Consider the following 21,042-nt stretch of genomic DNA (forward strand, 5'->3'; position numbering starts at 1 on the left):
TCTCCAAAGCAGCAGAGACAGTTTGGCTCTATGTCCATTTGGCTTCTGCTCTGGCCATCCATCCATTCCCGAGTACAGAGCCCTCATCTAAGAAGTGTATTATGGTCAACATAATGGCTCAAATACAGAACCACTTAAGAATGAATTCCGCATTCTGGCTATTTGTATGAGACCTTTGACCAACCAGGTATGATGGAGCTGTGAATGAAATAAAAATACGTCTGACAGAATTAAATTCTCCTTTGTGAAGGTGCAGGAAAGATCGAGAAAAAAATTAACTTTCCCTGAAAATCTCCTAAGACATGCAGTAAAGTTAAATTAAATTATGTGTTAAGAATATTTAAACAGAATTTCTCAATTTTCCACATGATCTACAGACAGAGTCAAAATCCCAATACTGATAAGTAGCAGGATATTTTAATTACTTTCAGACTGTTGACCATTTTTCCACTTATTTCTCCATTCGCACCCACACATATTTAAAAAAATCCATCCAAGCACATCTGTTCACTCCAAAAGCATTTAAGTCTTCATGGAATTGGGACATAATAGGTTAAAGACACGATCAACTTTTTAACAAGGATAAAACAAGACCATCCTCCCGTAAAAAACTAGCTCATAAGTCGCCTGTGACAGAAGCTTGTTCTGACCCATAGTTACACTTTCTTGTTATGCAACCTCGCCACATGCTGTAGTAATTATGACAGGACCAAAGGAGGAAGTTATGTGACGTAGTATATTGAGCGAAAAAGTCCATGTCAAGAGGCATTTGGTGTGGATGGATGGGTCAACGAAACACAGGACTTTGACACAGGTTTCCTGTTTGAAACCAGTAGTCAACATTGTGTCTTTTATCCATGACCTTAACTGCTTGTTTATTATTTTTACCAGGACGAAGGTCACCTAACCCTAAGTACTCATTTTAGCTCAAACCACAATCTATTCCTTGTTAACATACATTGATCCAGCTGTGCATTTCACTCAGGACTGCAGTGTAAAGACTACAGCTAGGGTGAACTACCGTAAAGGTTGAGGTTACTGTTGCTGGTGAGCTGACCACTAACAAGCTAGCCAGCTGGGAACATTAATAATATATCTCAGAGCTGGCAACTGTGTCTTTGAAAGCTAGTAAGCTGGGTGACTCAGGGCAATAAATTCATAAGAGCTATATTCAAGAGACGTATCTGAACCAGACTCCTGCCTCATAACTGTCTGCAAATCATGCCTCTGTTTGGAGCCGGTTCTACTCCGACAAAGGACAGTAAATAAATGGTACAACACAGATAATAAACTGCAAGAGCTCTTCCATTTTGGCCTCTATGGCTCTCTGTTCCCTCTAAGGTCAGCAATATTAAGACAGTTTCCTATTAGTCAGCATCCCTGCCTCCTAGAAATTATGTTTATACACAACTAAAATGCAACAGCAAATCAGTTTTGTAGGAAACATAATTGCTGGCTGGATTGATGTTCAGAGTATATGTTTTTTTTTTGAATGAATGAAGCAATACATGTATTAACGGCAGCAGAGTTGCCGGGAGGTGGTTGGGGCGGATGGCAGGCACACAGGGCACATGGCTGTCACACCAGAGACCAGGCCTCACATCCAGAGTTAGGTTTAGGAAACAAAAGCACTTTGGTTAAAGTTAGGGGGAAAACGGGGTTGAGATTGGTTAAATGGTGTTTCTGAAGTTAATATGAACTTTTTCTGTGTTAAACCGGACCACCATTTTCCCCTAACATTCAACAGGCGGTGCGAGTGCCCAAACATTACATTGAAAAGTTTAGTAATGCTGTTGTCACAACAAGTGGATATTGTACTTCAAGATCAGATATTTTGGTCGAAATCAAATACATTGTGTGTGAACAATTTACTGATATGTTCAGTAGCAACATATTCGTGACTTGCCAAATATGTAAATTAACAACGTACCCTCATTACGTTAAGAAAAAATGTAATTATGTTTCTTTTAAAACGAAATGTCATTTCTAGGAGACGGGGTTGTGGTCAGTGGTGTGACTTTGTGCGTCAAAGTTGATCAAATTTCAATGCAAGAAATTTGCTCAGATTTACTTCACCCCTGCAAGAGTGTCCACTGATTGCACTGAAGTGAAGTGATTTCCCCATGAAATTCTGCCGTTTCGTATGCTGGTGTGAAAGCCTTAAAAAAAAGGCATGCTGCTGTCACTGTAGCCACAACTATGCATCATTTCACTTGTATTAAATCGCATCGCAACAAATAGATTCACGTCAGGGGGAAAATGCCAAACATTTTATTAATAAACTGTTTAAATCACTCTCTGGAACTTTGATTGGATGCTATGCCTTTTGACTGCTATCAAATCTAAGTTGGCAGGCGTTCGTGACTTCTCCTGAATGTCACCTTTATTAACTTAAGTTCTAAAGTTTTTGATATCTTGATGACTACATTTGGAGCTATTTTATGCTCTCTGATTAGGACCTCATCGTGATTGGGGGAGACATGTTAGAGGTGGAAGTTGTTTATGGTGCAATAAAGCCTGTGAGTGTTATCATTGCCTTGCATTAGGGAGGCTGTGAAGCCCAAAGGGATTCAAGAGGAATGCTCAGTGACGTCAAGGTCAGAGAGACAGACAGTTGGCTTTCTTACTGAAGGACTGACCATCACACAGGAAATGCTGTCATTGCTGCAGGCTTCAAAGATATATATTGTGTGCAAAAGCTAGTTTTAAAGAAAAGTCAACATAATCTTGAATAGTTGAATCAAAACTCTATAAATAACTTAGCCACCTGTACCACACAATGCTGATAACGAATACCACATCAAAGCGTATTATAAATGTCTTTTATTTTATTCTGGTTACAATAAACATCACTAATAATACATCAAAAATGTCCTAATTTACACAATTAAAAAAATTATGAGGTAGTGTCTAGTACTCATCTGAGGGGACATTGTAGAGTAGAGTTAAAGTAAATGCAAATCAATTTAAATCAAATCAAATGAGTAGTAATACATACATGGAGATATTTTAATCACTGCAAGGTTTTAAATCACATACTCCATTTACTTTGCTTGCATGGCAGTGCAGATTTGAACCTTAATTCCCACAGAATTTCTCTGCAGGGCCACGCACGTGTAAGTTAATAGGAATTTTGCCTTCAGCCGTGAAAACACTCATCAGCAGCGGCCCATCAAATGTCCTCATCGGTCTCGACAACCTGGACCCTCATGGGCGGTAGTCAAATTGTGACAGAAAAAAAACAAAAAGATCTCACTACACCACCCTCAGCTCTTATTAGCAGTGATCCTTTTTGTCTACCTCCTCCTTTTGTTTGACCTGGATTATGTTCTGTCTGCAGGCACATACCAGAGCTCAGCAGCAGCCGGAGATCCGAAAAGGTAACAGGACTCAGGAACCAACAGCTGTTGAGCATAAACGTGTCTGGGGCAACCATGGCCCTGTTTCCAATTAGGACACACTGCTTCTGTTCAATAATTAGATCCATTTTGAATTTAAAATTGTAGAAAATCATGTATGAAAAAACATTTGTAGCTCACACATTTAGTGTAACATGTTATCTTCTTTTTCATATTACTTTGGTGCACAATTTGCAGCTTATTTGTGGGGGGTTTTTCCCAACCAATTTCTTTCTCCATTTCTCATTACTAGAATAATTTTCCGAGTTGTATTGCTCCTAAGAGACAGATTATTTCCTAAAAACTCTCATTAGAGTAGGAAAAAAAAAGAACTTTTGCAACAGATAACCTACACAACCGACTGCTAGTACGGCCTCAACCCAAAATATATAAATCCAGAAAGTATGGATTATTTACATCCTCTGCTGTAGGGAAAATGTCAAAGAATGCATTATAAAATCAACAATTAACAGAAAACAGATCTAAATAACGTATAGATTACTTACAGTATAAATCTTAAAGAAATTCGTCTCAAACATTTTCACTTCGAGTGTCACTTGAGTGGCTGCACTTCAGTCGAAGCCAATATTTTCAATGAATGTTTCCCCCTCAGAATGTACCGATTGCATTTTCTGTCCACATTACATGTCTGTTGGGTAAAGGGAAAATGCTGGTGGCTATTCTCAGGAGAGCTACAAACATTACTCCAGCAGAGGGATGGCTTCGGGGATTCCCTGTCCTTGAGTGTGTTGACATCTGAAGGATTTATTCAGTGAGGATGAATATGCTGCTCCAAACAACCATCTCTACAAAGGTGAGTTTAACTCACAAGGGGAGGTCTGTGGCACTGAAAACTGAATGTTGTTATTAAAAAGGTCAGCCTTTGGCGCAAGCTACAGATATAACACTTCACTAAATCAGCCCGTCCAGAGAACAGTCCACTCTAAAACAGACTATTAAGATACACCACATTCAACAATCAGCGAATACTGCTGTTCAGCTGAAGCACCTTCTTTTTTTGAACACCAGATGTTCCAGTACACGTCCTGTCTCAGGCCAGTAGTTGAGTCAGTCTTCTTAATATTTAACCACCATGATCTTTCCTGAACCTTAACAAAGTGTCATAGTTACCCAACCTCAACCAGACCTTGTCCATACTACACACGAATATTGTAGAAAATACTGTAACTAATAGAAATTTTGTTCAGCATCAGTACTTTGTGGACTGGAACAAAACTAAGCCTAAAGCCATACTGTAGCCTACATGTAATCTCCCTACTGTCTACTTTCAACTAAGTGCCCAAAAATACCTGGAAAAGAAAGTTATATGTATGTTACGCCGGAAAGAAGGACTGAACATTGCAGAGGTTTTGGTGGGATTTTTACTCTTGAGACGCCCTTGAGGCCACGCAACCGGTGGCAGACCGGCGTGGCCAAGTGGAGCACAGACGTTGTTCACTGCAGTTTATACTGCACAACTTCCTTTGATGGCAAACATAATTCCAAATCTCTGCTTTGGCTATGAGACACTGTGAGAAAACTCAGTGCAGCTGCTGCTGACATGCTATCCGGGTTCCTCAAAGTGATTAAAATGGTTACACCATTTAGCATTTCAGCTACAGACGGCAATTTTAGTAACCGCTTTTCACTGTTTCAAAATCAATAAGTTCCTTTCAAAAACTAAACCTACATGCTAGGCATCAGGAAACCATTTTAGTGAGCTGAGCTTTTGTTTCTTATCAAGCACATGTGCATACAGACTAACACACACACACACACACATACAAACACGTACTGTATACGGTCCATTATGCTTCTTTCCTGTAAGGGGAAAATAATGTTGAAGGGGAGTTTGTCAGCTAAGCTGAGAGCTATCTGTGCAGAGGAGGAGGAGGAAGAGGCGGCGGCTGACTAGCACGACCATATACCACATCGCAGCCCGCAGCCCTAAAGCACAGAAAGAGGCAGTAGCCATCTACATACTCCATTTGTGGAGGAGACAAATGAACTGCAGTTTTATAGCTTATCCTGCTGAGCCGGAACATAGGAATGTGCTGGGGGTTTTTTAGAGAACCAGTTGGTAGGAAAAATTGTGAGGGAAGTGCTGACTTGTGGGGAACTAAAAAAACATACTAAACAAATTTTGCTGAACAAAATGGAGATGGCTGGCAGTTAAAAAAGGTTATGATCCTGTGTTGAGAAAAGTGTAAATAAGTTCTTTAACTGACATACTGTTTAAAAACACCCTTTTGTGTGTTATGCAGACTGGCGGCTAATGTTCTCTCTCACAGAATATGTGAAGCAGGTGACATAAATAAAAAGGTTTTTTTAAGCAGCTGATGATCTATAGAAAATCATTCATGTGCGTTTTCTCACCACATGTAGATACTGCAGTCCTCTTTGTCTCTGGCATCAGCCACATGTCTACTTGCCAAATGCACCAGCTAGGACGTTAAACGCTAAAGAGATGAAATACGGGCATCTCCTCACTGCAAACTACTGGGGTCGCAGAATTAGTATCATATGTTAAACCTATTTTACTACAGCCTCTCTCAGATGTAATGTCTTTTATTTTGTCCTTTGTGTTGTGATATTTTATCCTTTATTTTTTGCGCTAACCTTTAAGTTTCTTTCTTTTTTTTTTTAAATTAACACAAAATGAGTGAGGTTTGATAGCATCAGAGGTTTAATATTAAAAACGGAAAGGCCCACGCCCCACAGGTGTGTTCAATCGTTCACCTGAGGGAGCATCCTCAGGACTGTGTGGGTGTGCAGACTGTGGATAACAGACATCTTCCTCAGTCTACCGATGATTTTGTTGCACTTGTTAGGACAGGATCCCGTACACCTTTACTATATGTATTCTTACATGTCCCAATTCCATACTACATGCTCTTTTAATTTCTTTCTTTCCAAATTTTATGTGTATGTAGGACTTTGTTCTATTTTTAGGCCTCTTTTGGTCAGTGAGCATTGTCCCAGTCAACTAAAATGATTAAAAATGAAATGCATATGTGTGTATTGTTGTAATGCAATGCACAAAGAAAATGGAGGAGCTACTCGCAGCTGCAAAAACTCAATAAAATTGGAGGTGGTAGTGGTTGTGGTGAGGCAGCTACAGAACGATCTAGGAAACCAACGAAGTAAATATCAACATTTTTGAAAAAGCCTTTTCATTTCTCTACGTAAAGTTTAATTAGCAGTACAAAACCATAAAGTACATATGATAATAATTATTATGATTTTATTTTGTATCCTATTTACTGCAAAACAATTTAATGAGTATACTATATAGCACGTGACCTGAGCTGAGCTCTAAACAGCCTAAATGAAAGCACCTGCGTAGGGGCATGCAGGTACTTTAAAAACAGATGTTCCACCTAAAAATCAAGCTGAGTGTGAAACACCCTTTCCCTGTCGTCTTGAAATTGCGCTGTGAAGAAAGGTTTTCGATAAACTTGTTCACAGACAACTGAGGTTATGATCAGTTTTAATGATTCTGATTGACAATGAAGACTTTCTAATGCATAAAGCCTCTCAGACCCCGTTTGCAGCATAACCCACTTCCTAGCAGTATGTGCAAAACTGCCATATTTTCTCCAAAATGACTAAAAGTACAACTTCCAGGTCAATCTTCATGCACAGCCCCTTGAGTGGTTGACTGCCAGGCCATTGTTCTATTTTCGGCCTAATGACACCAGAAAAGTCTCAGTCCAATATTCGTTGTCCCGCAACTCAAAGAGTCAAATAAATCCGCTGCCTATATAATATACCGTTTGAGTTACGGGCTCCACGTGACTGAGATTTTCAGATGTTACACAAAATCATATTGGAATTTTTTCACATAACAAATAGTTAAAGAATTTTCAACAAAACTCCGAGACCTGCAATAGCTGTCTGTCATAGATAAAAGGAGTATCAATTTTTAAAATTTTCTGAATGCACAGAAAAGATCGTTAGCCATGTCTTTCATTTTCTGCCGTCTGTTTGGTTCATTTTGATCATGCAAACATTTTTGATAAACATTTCTTCTGTTGTGCTATGTTTATGACATTTTGTATAATAAAATAAGCAAAATTACATTAGTTGTATTTCGGAATACGATTCACACCTTTGTCTGAATCATAAATTCTGAAAACATCCGGCTTGTTATAAACTCAGTCTTATTCTGTGATGGAACTTAATCATTACAAACTCCTGAAAGCATCTGTGTGATGTTCTGTGTGTCTGTGTGTGCTAGTGTGTGTCTGTGGTTTCTATTGGTACGATAACAGCGGGTGAGAGCTGAGAGTAAATCTTTGTAGAGGTGCTTGGCTCACCTTCCTGGTGCTAACTGCACACCTGCAGAGCATAGATTAGACCTGAATTATCTGAAGAGCGAGCCTGTGCTGCTGCCTCTCCTCTCTTAATCTCAGCTTTCATCTGGGGCTTGTTATTGCTGTTTTCCTCCTCCTGAAGGAACTACTACAGGACTCAGTGTCTCTCAGATCACTGTGGATGTGGATAGCATGTCAACTGCCCTACAAATGTTTGTATTTCAACACCAGCAACCTGCATTACAGAAAAAATATATGAATTGTTCATACATGGCTGCGTACCTCCGGCAAAATAAAGCGTTTCTTAATTGTAAGTTCAGTCACAAGTGACTTGTACAGACTCATCCTAAGCAAACAGGAAGTGCACAGATGCCATAAATTCTATTTTATCGGGTGGATTCATGGGTGCGGAGCGATCAACCACATACCACCTCTATTACCGCCTGCATTCACCTTGAATGACCCCAGCAACATGGTTGCAAAACCATATATGAAAACTGAATATAGATGCTTTGATACTACTCTGCCAGCAAACCGTGAACAAGTTTGTTCCAAAATCCAAACGTTACCGGTGCAAAAACTTTGACAGTACAGTGTGTTGAGGCTCGATGCAGACACTGAGTAAAACGTGTGTCCATGTGGTAATTAAACTACCTTCAAGCTGGTGTTTGACCAGCGGCACTGCTTTTGTGCTTCTCTGCTTGGCCAGTGAGTTTCTGCTCACACATTCCACCTCAGTATGAAAGCCTTTTTACCTCTTCTTCTTTTGCTAACTTACCAAAACTCAGCTTACCTTTCCTAAACCGTTGCGGCGTGCCGCTTGTATTAATCGCAGCGATGCAAACGTGTGATGGGATCAATCATTGTGACCTCCTGCGACGAATCAGACAGTGACGCATCTTGTCTGATGATCAAATTAAGACGGCCCTGTTGACAACTGGCTCATTGAAAGTGGCCTTTGCTGTGTAATAGTGCTTCTAAAGATGAATTCTTCCTAAACATATGCTTTTCTGACATTAGGAGGAGTAGTCTTTATTTCAGGTGAGGCATCTGCTATAATTTGCTGTGGAAAGCCCTGACTGTAAAACTTTTTTTTAAAACAGTTGTTACCAAATAATTCCAAACAAGCTGTGGAGAAACAAAAAAAAAAAAAACACTCTTCCAATATTTCCCAATTTTAGCCTGTGAGGCTAAGGATACAAAATTGCTGACACAATTACAGCTCTTTGGAACACAGCCATGGTTGAGATCAACTGACAACAATAAATTGGACCCAAAGGACGACTTGGGACTCAAAGCAGGTGTTGTTAAAAGCAGTTCTACTAGTACAAAGTTCAGGCCGCCAGTTGGTAACTGGCAGGCAGGTCGAACTCAGGCGAATACAGAGACTTGGCAGGCAAGCAGGACAGTAAAACTTAAGAAAAGAATTTCAGACAGAGAAAGAGGAACCAAACTTGGCTGGGCTGCTAAGGTACAGCGAGAGCATTGATTTTCAGGCAGAGAGACGGTGTGAGCAGTTCACTATATAGAGCCTACTGGGGCTAATGACGAATGGGGAGCAGCTGGGCAGGCAGAGGATTAGGTCAGGTGGTGAGCAGGAGGACGGCGCTCTGCAGAGGCAGCTAGTGGACAGGTGAGGAATAGCAGACAGGCCCTTTTCGCAGTAGACATTTTGACCTGTCTTAGTAGGGAGAGCACAGGTGTTACTGCTAACGTTAACAAAAGCTCTGTTCAGTAAGGCTGATAATGAGCCAGCGTGCCCAATACGAGGACACTGAAACCAAAGCGGCTAGATGGAAATCAGCCATCGTTAATTTATTTATACCTGTGCTTTTCCTACTAGAGGCCTATTGGAGATCCACAGCGAGAGGAAATGTAAAGCTTGATTTACATAATACAAATGCAAAGCTAAACTGTAGCTAATGTGCACCTCAACAATAATGTAACCACACGTTGGGGCTACGGTGACTACAATACTCTATGGATTAGCCGCAAGAACGGTTATTTGGTCATCTGAAGGTTCCTAATGCTGCTGGAAACTGTTGACAGTAAATACTACATTAAGGGATTTCAAAAAAGACTCAGTAATCTGCTGCTTTTCAGAAACAAACCCTCCGTGAACCTTCTGCTCAACCGTGACCACTGCTCTCTATTACAGCAACAACTTAAAAGATGGCGACTGCCCCGCAGTAGTCACTTATTCAGTAATGAGACAAAATAAAATGGAATTTACCCTGATTTAACTCTAGTTATATAAAAATGTACATAGCACACCATCACTCTTCATTCCAAAGTAAATGAAAATGTCGTAAACACAGTTGCTGTGGGAAATATAAGTAAAGCACATCAGAAACATCCGCCCCTGGGGTTGCGGTGGTCACATCAGCGGGTGAAATCCAGTGCCGATTAATAACCTACATCATAGGTATCTATAAATGTAGTTTAAGAATAAATACGCAAGGTTAAAGAGGATGACAGAAAATTATTCCAGATTCCAGATAATGCACTGGGATTAAGATTGGAGGGTAGGGCTGAAGACTAGAGTCAACAAACTTTAAAGTTTGCATTATTATTCGGCTCCACGGTCAAAAACACAACTGTATATCTAGAAGGAGGAAAAAAAAGTCCCGGTCGACAGGAAAGCTGTGGTAACAGTTACCTGTTATCTTTTATTCAGAGGTGTGAACCAGGACAGATACCCCATGCAGTGCGGCGTGAAATGTAACATGGAGATGTAGCGCAGGGTCTAATATACGTGTAGATTTACAGCACTGCATTCCATAATAGATGGCAGATTTTATGTCACGCCATCTGTTTAAGACACAGGGTGTTGTCTAAACATGTCTCCCCTTTCTCTGAATGACTTTCAGGAGGAAGAAAGTATCTTGTTTGAGTGGGTCGAGCATTAGACAGTAAGTCATGGGTCAGAGGTTTCGGGTTTTGACAACACAACAATGATGTTCCCCACCGGGTCTTATCCCAAAGCTTGGTCTCATATTGTTTAATATCCCCGCATGGTGTCTTCTGTTTTGTTTTGTTTTTTTTTTTGCTCTAACCATCAATCCATTAAAATCCTTCCGTGAGATTGCGGGAAGAGGCAGAGGCTGGTTAGGATGAGACCATGCCACCCCCCCCCCCATGCTCAATGGGGCATTTCAAGATACAGCAGGGAGCTGCTGGCCATAATCTGGGGATTTCAGATGGCAGTCAAGTGTAAAGTGTCTGCCAGACAGAGGGGTCAGCTAAAACTGCAGGGAACCAATATCACTGCCCACTAGTTTGCTAAACACGGGGGGGGGGCACAGCTGCAACAAACTCCGGGAAAGGCTAGGGTGATAAGAGACTAAAGGAAGTCACAGTTTATCAAGGTGTGAGATAAACAAATGTACATTTTTTTCAACTATCAAGGACATAAAACATAGAATAGAATGTAATGCGCCAGACATTTTAGAATCTCTTAGATGACCTACGGTCCAAAGAATACCAGGTACATTGCAGTGAATCCAGGATACTTTGTTGTGTTGTATCATTTAAAAATGGCCCAACTGCAGCTTCAATGACCACATTCATCAAAATCATTTCATCTGTAACCACCACATTATTCCCACATTCAGAATGACAATGCCTCAGGAAACACTATATCCATTAACTGCATCTTTTTTTTTACCTAGAATAGTGTTCTAGTGTTTCTATATTCCTGTATTCAGCATGTTGATATCTGTGGAGGCCTTCTTCATCTTTGTATCTGTGCATGAAGCATAGGGTATTTTCTTTATACGATAGAAACCAGTACATGTTTAACTGCAGCTCTTTATATGTGCATGGATACTGCTGTTAATGGACAGCTATCCTGCCACGTCCGTGACCAACCTGTTCGGCAGGTATTTAGTGGAAGGATATTGTAATGGTGAGAATCATTTTATCAGCCCTGATGGCTCCTCAGACAACGGCTCTGTGATTTCAGGACTCCACCGACACACAAACGGCTCTCACAGCCTTTTCTCTACAGGAACACATCCACAGAAGATGCTCAGCCTCTGTTCTCTGCTCCTATTTTTCTCACACACACTACAGCCCGGTTTTTTCTCCTAATTAGAGGGCAGAGAGGATCAGATGGGTGGGGACAAATGAATCTCCCAACGACTGCTGCCGGGGCGAAGAGCACCTTTAGTGGTGCTTTCCCATTGTACCCATTCAACTGCTAACAAGCTTCAAAAGATTACTTTTTTTTTTTTATCCATCTTGTTCATCCACAGCTGTGAGCATATGATGAGGATGGAAGAAGAACATGTGAATCCTTTTTGCTTGGAAGGAGTGTAAAATTGGCACTTTCACACATGGAAAAATATTTGAGATTGTTAAAAAATAAGACTGAATTCATGTGTTTCATTTCTTTAATCCAAACAAGAAGCAACAAAACGCTACTTTGTGAAAAACAGACTTATCAAACTTAAGCTTGACTTGAGCAAGTGTTTGTTCACTCTGGTATAGTAATGTACTGATAATGATATTTCTTAATTGACTGTTCGCTAAGTCCCGCCCCTCGCAGTTAGTGTTGCCACACCTATCAGGCTGTATATGCTCGCATGGCACATGTGCGTTTTGCCATTATATAACGATGGGAGATTTACCACGGAAAATATGTAGCCATTTTTTAAACACTGGGTCCTTGATGTCAGGGAGTAGTAAACAAAGGGCAGCCTTTTTATTTGTAGCTGGCGACCGTCGGCTGAAATGACCAGTGTCGCCGACAGATAGCCCATTAAGCCCATTAAGCCCATTAAGCAAACCTTAATCATTAGTTGGTTGAAATTCTGTCTCAAACTGTTTTCCTAATGTTTCCCGGTGACTCGTGTTATAATGGCAACCCCGTAGAAGAGGTCAAATGTGATGGCTAGGTACATAGTGCTAAAAGACTGAAGCTAAATTCTACAAGTCCCAAGCAAAAAGTCAGGAGCCCGACCAGTTGATGTGCCACATAGGAGACATGCAAATAGAGCAGCATTGTTTTTGTATTGGAGAGTGTGCATCTAGTTAGTTCAAGCATTGTAAGTATGATGAAGAAAAATGTAAACGCTGGCCCTTCTTTTATTCTGTCATGATGCTGTTTTGCTCCCATACTTGGACCAGCAAGGTTACGGATTTACGTTTAATTGTTCATACTTTCATACAGTATCTTTCTCTTAATGTAACAAAAGAAAGGGCATTTACATTGAGGACTGTGTGTTAGGCAAAGAGAAAAGCACTCTTGGATAACAAATTTTGCTGGGGTTGGGTGTAAATATACACACACAAAAAGAATTGACTTCAAAATATTGTTCCTCGTCTATAAATCCCTTAATGGTTTCGGGCCTAAGTGCATCTCTGACTTGTTTCCACAGTATTAACCCTCTAGACCGCTTAGGTCATAAGGGACCAGGGACTTAATGTTCCTGGGATTAAAACAAAACAGGATGAAGCTGTATTCGTTTATTATGTTGCACACAGCTAGAATAAGTTTCCGGAAGATCTTAGCTGTGCCCCAACTCTGGCTGCTTTTAAAAAGAGGCTAAAGACTTTTAAGTTCACCTCTGTTTAATTGCTGCTAATAATCGCACTCTGACTCTTAAACGCTCTGTGACTTTTTTTGGATTTAATGTTTTCACTCTCCTTATGCATTTTACATTTCTTAATCTTTTTATTTTTCTATGCTCTATTGTTTCTTTTTTTTTTAAATCTATTTTTATGAAAAGCACTTGGAATTGCCTCTGTGTATGAAATGTGCTATATAAATAAAGTTGCCTTGCCTTGCCTAATGTTTGCAACTTATGTTAGAGCAGATAAACACACTGTTAATCCATTCTTTATACTCTTTGTTCTAAAGTTTTGGGAAGGATAAAACCTGCTCCTACAAAACTGTTTCAGCACAATGTATTTGCATTTTGCATGCATTTTGGCATGTGCAGAAATTCAAAGCTTGAAAATCCGGCTGTCTTGTTACAGTAAGCTGTGATCTTACAGTTGCCGTTCAGGACAGGGATTTAATTCACCAAAAGCTCACCTTACATACCCTGACTGCAGGTTATTATTATTTTTAAGAGATCCAAAATGCTAAAAAATAAAGATTTACTTTAAAAAAAGAAAATAGATGAACAGCCTCGGTCTTTTCATATAGTTTCATTGTGAAGTCATTTCCACTGATACATGTGATCAGTAAACACTCTGGCAGACATCAAGATGACCCGTCTGCTGAGACAAGTTTGCATAAGAATATCAATTTTAAAATTTGGAATGTTTGATATACAAAAGAAAATAGCCTGTATTTACCTACTGTTTTGATCGGATGCTTTGAAAATACAGAAGAAAAGAAGATGTGCCGAAAACACAGAGCTGCTCCCAAACAGTTTCAGCTCTAATCTGATTTCAGATTTCTGCCTGTGACCACGCTGAGGATCAAACTCCCAAAGCTCACCCTCCAAGCTGACAGGCCTGCGGTGGATACGGTGATCTCTGCAGGATTGACCACTGTCCCAGTTTTCTGAGGAGGAGCTCCAGCAGGACCTGACCTTTCCTGAGATCTGCTGCTGGGTAACGGCCAGGAAATAGTTTATATTGTGTCAGAATGATTTTTTTTTTTTACCAGGAATTGATAGCACAATATATAAAGTGACTTTAAGTAGATTAAAGGATGGTAACCCTCAATAGTCCCGGCTTGAATCTACAAATATGTATTTTTCAAATGTTCTAAACTGATAAGTTAATAAACTGGAGCATGAGAAACGACTTGCCACGTTCTGGCACACCGAGGTTTTTGTTTCTTAACGTCACAGTGCACAGATACTCGGAGACTAACTACATCTGTGGTTGAAGAATCCGTCAGCTCTGTTTACAGGTGGGTCAAGTAAGACTTTCCCCATCAGCTGACAGGCAGTAATGCTGCCTCAGAGAGCAGGATTTCGCTTTTGAAGTAACGGATTAATCGCTCTGTCTCACCGGGAACTTAGACTGCAGTGACGCAAACTACTACAGAATCCAGTTATTCTGTAAATTCTTAAAGTAGTACAGTATATGCTTGTTACAGCCAATAAAATGCAACAAGAATACTGCAACCTAGATCTACTTATTCGATTAAATATTATCTAACACTATTTTACCAGTAATATCTACAGAGTACACAGTTAGGCTTACAAGAGTACGGTATTTTGGCCCAACAGACCTGACCTGAAATCCATCTGACTGCTGTACGTGAGGAAACTCGTTCAGTGGCTGAGAGGACTTTCCTGATGATTAGCTAAGTGTCTTTAACTCACCTGTGAATAGATTACCCCTAACCACAGCCTAGTAAATCCCCCACTTTGTGGATTTGCTCATGAAGAACAACAGAAGCATGCCTCAGAGGCATCAGCTGATAGGGCTTATGAGAGGTAATCGGGGCTGAGCCCGGCATTGAGCTCCCAATCCATTTGTTTAGCAAGATTTGCACCTGTCGCTCTCTCGTTCCTGACAAACTGACTATAAACAACGATCAAACACAATTAATCTTTGGGTAAGAAACTTTTAAACATAGCTACATTCTGCAAAAATGAGTTACTCTGACAGAACATACAACGAACTCTATCAAATCCTTACACGTTTTATTGGTTTCACCAGCAATATTTGGAAAATTCACAGTGGTTGATAGGTCATAGGTCAAGATCCAAATCAGTTTCAAATAACGCTGAGTTTGATTTACATAAATGTCTATAAAGCACTTTGAAACTGCCCTGTAAATACATTTTAGATAAAAAAATAATTGATTTTTTCCTCTTAGGTCATGAATTGCGATCCGAAGGGGAAACAAACAACCTATGAGCAGTGACTCAGTCGATAAAAGGTTAGAAATTTTGAAAAATTCCTACAAAGATAATATTGAGAATCGATTTCTGTTTGATTAAGTCGTCATCAGTGGTAGAAAACAAATCGCACATACACACTGACATGTTTACTTTATTTTAAATAAAACACACCAGACAGATGGTAGAAAAATGCATCATAAAAGCATTACTGACATTTCACTTTTCCAGCCTCACTGCTAACCCATCTCCGTCATGCTGCCAGTCCTGCTGAGGCTAGCTTGTGGACAGTGACTGCCTCTCCCTGCAGGGCCACTTAAATCACTGTGTCCACCTTGAGTCCTGTCTGCAGAGGAAACTGATCCTCTAGCATTTTGCTAAACAGTTATTATCCTCCCACTGTGCAGAATAAATGACTTAAGACACAAAAGTAAAGCTCAGGGTTCATCATCAGAAGTTTTACCTCTGGTGCATGTGCAGTGGAGGCCTTAGGTTTTCACACCGCATATACTGTATTAGACAATAATTGGCTAACTAGTTGTGATGTCAAAACATACGTACTTAAACACGTATTTAAGGTGAGCACAAAGACACTTCCCCGCTTCAGCGGCTGAATGTGAGGTCAGCTTCCTGGTGTCAATCTCCGCACAGAGAAGTTTAAACGTCCAAGAGAAGTAACAATAAGAGAAACGCATTTTTGAGCAGAGGGGGACTTTAATAGTGATTTATTTAGTGCACTCACACAATTAATTGCATTTTCCTAATTCCATCATAGATTTAGATAGTTGGTTAGTGTTGTATGACGCTGAGCTGTTTCAACTGCCAAGTTAACTTAAATATCCAAAACAATGGCTTGAGAACCATTAGCACTGTTTTGACGGTTATACCTCTATTAAAAATACAAAAGGCCTTTTATATTTTACCCAGCATGTATATATTTAAGTAATTGTTTCCCATTAGCCATTTAATTGACGTCTTTTTTCTCTTTTTTTTTTTGAAGTTTTGACTTGGTACAGACATACAAGTATAGGATGACAATACATGTCCTGGGAATCAAAAACTAAATTGCAATATTGCCCCTTTTATGATGTAACCATTAGTAGAGACGATTAAGACCATATTGAAGTCTACACGTCTTTAAACCATGATTATTAACTGACTATTGGTGTTTTGAATACGAGAAAGTAGAGGAATGAACGAAGAGATGACTGATGGTCTTAGAATGGTGACAAAAAAGCGGTTCTTTGTGGACTTCATTTCATCCCTCTGCTGACAACATGAGTACTAATACAAAACTGATGGAGAAAAAAGACAAATGAACTGCTCAGTAAAACCCTGCTGACTTCAGAGTCTCTTTTTCTTTCTCTGATTGGATGGGGTCCAGACAGGGCATTGGCCTCTGATCAGTACTAATAGGCCTTCTAAAGCCTGATTAATGTATCGACAGTCTCGGGGAGTATTTGATTGCGCTCAATAGGATTGTAGTCATCAGCAATCTACAAAAACACTGACAACTGTGATTCATTAACACTGGACACTAAAAAACACAATATTCATCAGAATACAGATCACCGAAGAGAGAGAAGGTGATTACCCATTAGACTACTCAATTTCATGACAAATGTGCAGCATTATAATTGAGTTTAGAGACACAAAACTTGACATAGGTGTTAACTGTGAACGCAGCCACTACAGGGTATGAAATGACAAGAAGATTTAGACACCAATCTGTAGGGTTGTCTAAGATGATCTGTGACGGATTAGGGCAAACTAATATCCTGGCTTGATCTTGTGTCTCTGCCTCTTGTTTAGTTTTTATCCTGCTCCCTCTGTTCAAACCTTTATGCAATAGACGAAAGATCACACACAAAGCAGTTCATCTAAATTTTCCATGAAAATGCTCTGATTTGAATCGGCATTGTCTCGAGGTTTTCTCCACCATGCCATCATCATTCGGGAAGAAAACAGTGACGACACAGTTTGACAGTGCTTGAAGGTCTTGGCTTGCTATGGCGTGCCATATGTCACTGGATCAGTAGAATACTGGACAAAGACAGAAATAACCCCCGGAAACCACTAAACCACTTGGCCCGCTCACTACGGCAAAGATTAGTCACATAATCGCAGGCTAATAATGCCACAATCTGCAAGATTAGTATTAATTCATGTTAATCTGTGCACCGGCAATGCTCCTTTGGCCGTTTTGGTTGCAGACGATTGCGTTCCATTAGAGTAAGGAAGTTGGTTGAAGTGTTAGAACTTAAATGACTTTGGAAGTAGAAGAAGAAGAAGTAATACTGTTGTTTGAATCTAGTTTGTAAAATACATTTAGCAGAGTGACAGAATGCTGTGATAAAAACCTCGATAAACATCAGCCATCAGTGAAAATCAACAAGCAATATTAAAGACTGACATTCCATTAACACGGGGAAGTTAAAAAAATGATGTTATGTTATGATTCTACCAGAAAAACAGTTGTGCTTAGAGGAATCTTCTTCACTGTCATGACATACTTTTTTTTTTTTAATTTATATGCTCTAAACAGGAGAATAAAACTTATGATGCAGTAATAGAACTGGTTGCACCACTAATAACATTTCCAGTAATTACTGTTTTTTTTTAATTCGGGATGAATAATCAATCTCATTCTAAAGCTACCCAAGTGTTTGTTTAAGTCAGCAGCTGCACTGCCAGTGTTAATGAATGTTATTTAGGTGACTTTTGTTCTGTGTTGAAGTGTTTGATGGAAAAGTTGTTTTGTTCACTTAAAGTGCTGGGTGAACTCTCAAAATCATATATCGGAAAGAGTTAGAGTCTGTTGGTGTGGCCCATTATAAACACTGTCTCCTCTGCAATCATTTACCACTCAGTTCATTCCCCTCTTTTCCTCAGTCATCACTTCACCGTCAAATGCGTATCACAATTTATCAAAGTCTCGATGACCTCGGCAATTACAGAACTATGAAGTGGCCATATTAATTAGGTAAAATCATACAATACATTTTTCATTTCACAGCAGCATTTCCTAGGTTCCACCAGTACATAAGTCTGCTCTCAGATACAAATCTGTTGATCCCCTTGAGATGTTCTTTTCTGACTTTGGTTTATTTTGGTCTTGGCCGCTGGTCAGAAGCACCGATGCTAATGTGTTTTCTAAGTAATGTCATAACGGTATGAACGTGAGAGACTGTGCCTGTGTTTGTGTGTGCGTGTGTGTGTGTGTGTGTGTGTGTGTGTGTGTGTGTGTGTGTGTGTGTGTGTGTGTGTGCGTGTAGCCAGAGGATTATTTTGTGAGAGAGAAAGCAGGTGAAAGATAGAGGTGATGCTTAGCCCCCTCCAGCGAGAGTATCTTTTATCGTGTCAGTGTATTATAATCCTGTAGGGTGACGATCTTAGCCACTTAAGATCAGATCATCTGTAAAAATTTCCCTCGTGTGTGAGGCAACTTCATTTTAAAACTCCTAAATTATGAAAATATTTGAAATTCATAAAATTACAAGCTATTGTGGCAGTTCTGGTGGAGGAAGTTGCTCATTCAGAAGGGTGCAGGGGCTACATGGCTGTGTTAAACCCTTTTGTGTATTATTTTGATTGATAATTCAAGGTCAGTCATAACAATCTGGCACTTTTATCCTCTCAGGCAGCCAAAGTGTGAAAGTTGACAGATTTGAAAAAAACTGAGTATTTTATGTTTTTGAATTCCCAGTATTTCCAGTGATTTAGTAGTCCAGATAAGAGGCATGTGCAGTGTGTTCATCCGAATCTGGAGGAAGATATCTTGATTTAGTCCATAATAGAGCACAACAGACCACTAATATAAACAATACAGGAAACCTCAAACTGCAAACAAGGTAAATTCTCAAAAACAAAACTCTCTGTATTGTAAATTACTAAACAATGGAGGCTTAATATACTGTTAAAAACTATTAAAGTGTGTTACATCATTATAATTAAAAGTCTCTGGGATTGGCCAGGCCTAATGCACATGTGCAGTGTGCTGCACGACATGAAATAGACTAGAAGAAGGAAAAAAAATTTTTTCGCATATGCACTGGATTCAACTTTCATTGGAATCAAACCATGCCATCTTGGAGCTGGTTTCCAGTTCTTAAAATACATTCATGGGCAGAACATTTTTGAAGGTACAGACTAGCTCTAGCAGATGCCAACACCTGCAGAGGCACCCGAAACAACCAGCGTAAGTGTCGCTAATGTAGCAACAAAAGCATAACCTTACCAGCTTCCAACTGCCAACAGACCTTTCTCGCATTTAGACTTGTCCTAGCAAGAAAAGCAGAAGTGTATGTAACAAGAAGAAGATGACATGGGGGCTGTGTTCCATTTAGATGTGAGCCAGAGTGCACAATGGCGTGGAAGCTGGGGGACCAGCACACATGACTGAAATGCGGCCATTATCAGCGTAAATAGTGAGACCTGTGATTGACAGGTCAAAATCTCCACTGCAAGAAAGTTCTATAGAGTCTAATTCACCTGCGAGACAACACAGAGTCACCAATGCTGGGGACTGCTCGAGGGCTTTTTTTTCTCTCAAGTGTTTGTTATTTTACCCATGACTATTAAGTTCCCTCAACCTTAAAAAAATAACCATTTTTTCCGAAAACTGTGATCTTTCCCTAAATCTAGCCATTTCGTTTTTGTGCTTAAACCTAATCAAACCTTAACCAAAGATTTGTAATGATTTGAGAATGCACAGACAGATGATGTTGTCTTCCCTATTGGGGCATTAGATCGGAAAGTGCTTCTATGTGCTGTTGTCGAAGGCGTTGACCGACTAAATATTTTGTTGTTTAATTTGTGTGACTTATTGGTTCTGTCTTTTTTGTTTAAAAAAAATGTTATCTGGATGACACTGTGTGTCCAAAAACCAACTTTGCTAATGCAAAATAAAGTAGATGCATATGAGTTGAACTCGTAGGAGTTATGGCTCAGCATCAGGTGTCACATGACTTCTTCTTCAAGTCATTCATGTCAGTGATAAACTAAACTAAGTGCAGTGGTGTGTTACCACCAATATTGTCCAGTGAAGAAATGATGATATCAGGAGGAAAAAGATGGGAAATTCGAGGAACTGCTCTCACCAGCATTTATTTATTTATCTCTGAAGGTTAGACTAACCCTTACAGAGGTCTCACAGAGTCAATCATGTATTGAGATACTAATAAACAAATAATGACATATTCCTTGAGAAGAGAGGTTAACTCATTTTTAATCGCGTCAAGGAAATACACTGATTTCAGAGTGAATTGGATAATATGTGCAAGGGTCAAACTGCCCAAGTATGAGTACAAAATTATCAAATCGGGTTGTAGCCTCCAAAAAATGTCCCACCTGAATTGAACAGATATTTAGCTAGAAAACATTGCTCAAGAGTGACATGTTTGAATGGTGACACATTAACTAATTTATTAAAGAGGGTGAAGACCTATCTCTATTTTAACTGCTGGAAAATCCCATGAATCACTAGGTGACAACTAATTTTGACACATTAACACCTAA

The sequence above is a fragment of the Xiphias gladius genome, chromosome 15 (genome assembly GCF_016859285.1).
Source record: "Xiphias gladius isolate SHS-SW01 ecotype Sanya breed wild chromosome 15, ASM1685928v1, whole genome shotgun sequence".
In the NCBI taxonomy this organism is placed as follows: domain Eukaryota; kingdom Metazoa; phylum Chordata; class Actinopteri; order Istiophoriformes; family Xiphiidae; genus Xiphias; species Xiphias gladius.